This window comes from Neomonachus schauinslandi, chromosome 5 (genome assembly GCF_002201575.2).
Source record: "Neomonachus schauinslandi chromosome 5, ASM220157v2, whole genome shotgun sequence".
Taxonomy (NCBI): Eukaryota; Metazoa; Chordata; class Mammalia; order Carnivora; family Phocidae; genus Neomonachus; species Neomonachus schauinslandi.
The window spans coordinates 58,833,505-58,837,672 of NC_058407.1; the positions used below are offsets into that span (position 1 = coordinate 58,833,505).

Below are 4,168 nucleotides of genomic sequence, written 5' to 3' on the forward strand. Positions count from 1 at the left end.
TAGCTCAGAGAACTTGGGTCTGAGAAATTCTTACTTCTCATTTTCAAGGGGGGAAAAAAATTCTCAGTACCCTTAATATAAGTGTCTAATTTTATCAGGACCAAGACACAGTAATATTTAACCTCTTTCTGCAATTTCAGACTCACCTCACCCCATTCACCCTCACTTTTTCCATTCCAAATTACCTGTGGTTTTATTTCCTTATTTGTTTTAATAATCCTACTTTTTCTTCTCCTTTAGGGCATGCAGAGTCACATATGGTCTTTTCCCTTTGGCCCCTCTATTCATTTCTACACATTCATTGATGATACTTGGTTTGTTTTTATTGTGTATTGCTGACACACAATGTTACATTAGTTTCAGGTGTACAACATCGCAATTCAGCAAGTCTACACATTGTGCTATGCTCACCATAAGAGTAGCTACCATCTGTCACCATACAACAAGATTACAATAGCGTTGACTACATTCCCTCTGTTGTACCTTTTATTCCTGTGACTTATTTATTCCATAAGTAGAAGCCTGTACCTCCCACTCTGTTTCACCCATTATGCGCATCACCGCAACACCTTCTATCTGGCATTTGTGATTTTGTCCTAATATATGTTCACTGTATTGTTCTCTGTATTGATGAGTCTGTTTCTGCTGTGTTTGCTGGTTTACGTGGTCATTTTGCTTTTTAGATTCTACATAGAAGTGAAAGCGTCTGGTATTTGTCTTTCTGTATTTGGCATATTTCACTTGGCATACTACCCTCTGTGTCTATCAATGTTGTAATGGCAAGATCTCATCTTTTCTTTATAGCTGAGTAATATTCCATTATACACACACACACACACACACACACACACACACCACTTCTTTCTCTGTTAATCTCTCAACATACACTTGGGCTGCTTCCATATCTTGACTATTTTGAACAATGCTGCAAAAAAGTTGGGGTTGCATATATCTTTTGGAATTAGTGTTTTTGATAAAATATTTTTAATATTTATAATACTAAGGAAAATGATTTATGTTCCATAACCCCTGGTTTTGTATTCACAATTATAAATCACTTACATGGAACCTACAGATACTTTAAAGGAGGACAGAACTCAGCCACTTTCGTGATATAAAGAATGTTTAACAAATGAGCCCAACATTTCCTGTAGCTGTGACATGGATGTAGGAAGATAACAGAAGTTTTAAATTTCGTTTTTCTCTTGTTAAATCTTCATGATAACGTTAGCTCATACTAATCAAAACTTTGATTTCTTTGTATGAGACTACTGCAAGGCCCAAACCTTTGAAGGTTTGTGTCTTTCTGGTTCCTTAGGGGGTAAATGAAGGAGTTCAGCATGGGGGCAACAGAGTTGTTATTGAGAATAGCTACTCCTTTGGTCAATGAAGACTTTTTTTTCCCCTGCTGAGTAATTATCATATATGGAAATAGAAATGACAATCATGTGAGAAATATAAGTGGAGTAAAACTTTTTTTCTTTCACTGGCAGATGTGATGTATATTAGGACAATATCACAAATGCCAATGTAAATAGCAAAGTAACCAGAACAAAGTAAAAACCAATTACTTCTAGGAACCATGTATCTGAGAAAATAGTTGTACAGGCAAAAGATAGGCACAGGCAAAGTTATCCATGACATTATCCAGCTGGAGCAGAAGCATAAGGTGTGGGGAAATGGTCGGGAACCTGCTCAGCCATGCATAGAGCACAAATAGGATGCATAGTTACCTGTTTATGATGGTGGTGTAATGAAGGGGTTTACAAATGGCCACAGAGTGGTCAAGGGACATGGCAATTAGAATGGGAAATTCATTCACCTCCGTGAAGATAAAGAAAAATTGTTGGACTATACCACTGTTATGAGAAAGCATTTTATCCTTGGTGATGATTGTACCCAGAAATCTACCAATACATACAGTTGTAAATGAGATTTCTAAGATAGAGTAGTTTCAGCTAAGAAACACATAGGCATCTGTAGATGGAAGTCTACCAAGGTTAGAGTAATGATAGCCAGGTTGCCAGTGACACATAATATGTATGTGATAAATAAAAAGAATAAAATCACAACCAGAAGATCAGGATCATCAGAAATGCTCAGCAGGACAAACTCTGATTATTGCATGGGTTTTCATTTCCCTCTCTCTCTTTTTTCTTTTTTTAAAGATACGTGACAGCATTGATGAGTCTGGGGGACTTTAGGGTAAGTGAAATAAGTCAGTCACAGAAGAACAAAAGTTACATAATTCCACTTATATGAGGTGTTAAAATTAGTCTAACTCATGGAAATGGAGAGTAGAAAAGTGGCTGCCTTGGGATGGAGCAGGGAGGGCAATGGGGAATTGCTGTTAGCTAGTAGGAGTTCAGTTCCATATGATAAATAAATAGTGAAGATTGAAGATGAATATTGTTGAAGAACATTGTTTTCTGTACCACATTTTGCCTAAAGTTAACAGTACTGTATTGTAGGTAGTCCAAGATGGTGGATGAGTAAGAGACTTTAGTTTTGTCTGGTCCCAGGAATTCAGCTAGATAGCTTTCAAATCATTCTGAACACTTGTGAACTCAACCGGAGATCTAAGAAAAGAAGAGCTGCAACTCTACAAATAGAAAAGTGACCAATTTCTGCAAGGCAGGAGGTGCGGAGAAGTGAATCTGAGGCAATCTATGGGAAGATAAACCACGGGGGGAGGGAGTTTTTGTCAGCTGGCTATGGGAAAATGATATAGCAGAGAGCATAAAATCAGAACTTTTAGAAGTCTGCTCCACTTCCGTGTCTGAAAGGTGCTCAGGTGGCGAAACGGAGTGGAATCCTAGGTGGCACGGTGTGGTCTCAGGATCCCCAGGGTCACAAGAAGACCAGGGGTGCCTGAGTGTGGCAGAGTTCCCAGGCATTGGAGCAGGGAAGCTGGCTGCAATCAGCGAGCCCAGGAATGGGCTCTCAGCTCGGGGTTGCCATATACCATGTACCGCAGCACAGTTGGGCAAACGCTCTCTGAGCGGGGGCCCAGGATGTGGCAGAACTGTGGTGAGACCCCCCTTCCTTCCCCAGAAGGAGTGGCATGGGTGTGAACCACAGGAGTCTGCATGGATTGGAGACTCCAAATGGGGTTGTGTGCCTGAGATCCAAACGCACTCTCAGAGGGTGGGTGAGCCCGGAGTGTGGATGGAGACCAGGGAGACAGGATGATCCACTACTTTTCCCTGAAGGTGCACTGAGGAGTGAGGCCCCTTGCTTTTGGCTCTGGGGCTGGAAACTGGGAGGCTATCATTTTCATTCTCATCTTCAAAGAGGAAGGGAAAGCCTTCAGGGAACAAAAGCCACAGGGAGTAATCAGAGCAGATTATGTATCCTGGTCCCCTGGCAAGGGCAGTGCATGTCTGCCTAGGGCAAAGACACTGAAGAGTCAGTGCAACAGGCCCTTCCCCCAGAAGATCAGCAAGAACATCTGGCTAAGACCAAGTTTACAGATCACAGGGAACTGCAAAATTCCCGTGCTAGGGGAAAACGGTATATAGAATTCATGGTTTTTTTCCCCAAGATTCTTTAGTCTTTCAATTTTAATATTTTTTCTCTCCTTCCCTGTTCAATTTCTTATTTTATCAACTCTTTTTTAAAAATCTTTTTGATTTTCATTTTTACACTTACATTCTATCCTTTCATTGTATTTAATTTTGTTTTTGTATATATATAAGTGTTTCTTTTTTACAATTTTAGGTTGCAGTTTCTTCTAACAAACAACATGAGGATGATGATGGTTAGGTTTCCAGTGACACTTGATACACAAGCCATAAATAAAAAGATAAAGATTACAACCTGAAGCTGTGGGTCATCTGAGATGCCTAAGAGAACAAACTCTGTAATCATTGTATGGTTTCTCATGCTGCTCTTTATTTTCTTTAAGCAAAATCTACTGTTGAGAAACAGAGCAAAAAGAGAGTATGTGAATAGTAAAGGAATTGAAAATTTAACTGTTCCTATTATTAGCTCCAATGAAATGAAGCAATGAAACTTTTTTCCTTTGTGCAGTTTTGCAATATCCATTCAATTCCATTAAAGCAGAAACATTTTATACATTCTCTCTTGAAAAGGAAAACTATATTCACAAGGCTACTAAAAGTCCCTTCATGAGTGCCTTTACATTACCTGTATCCAAGTTGTCAAT

The 4,168-nt window shown here is 39.4% G+C and overlaps 1 pseudogene; it reads right to left on the reverse strand.

The window, feature by feature from the left end:
• Nucleotides 1-1,237: 1,237 nt before the first annotated feature.
• LOC110577421 lies at nt 1,238-3,885 on the reverse strand (annotated as a pseudogene).
• Between the last annotated feature and the right edge of the window lie 283 nt (nt 3,886-4,168).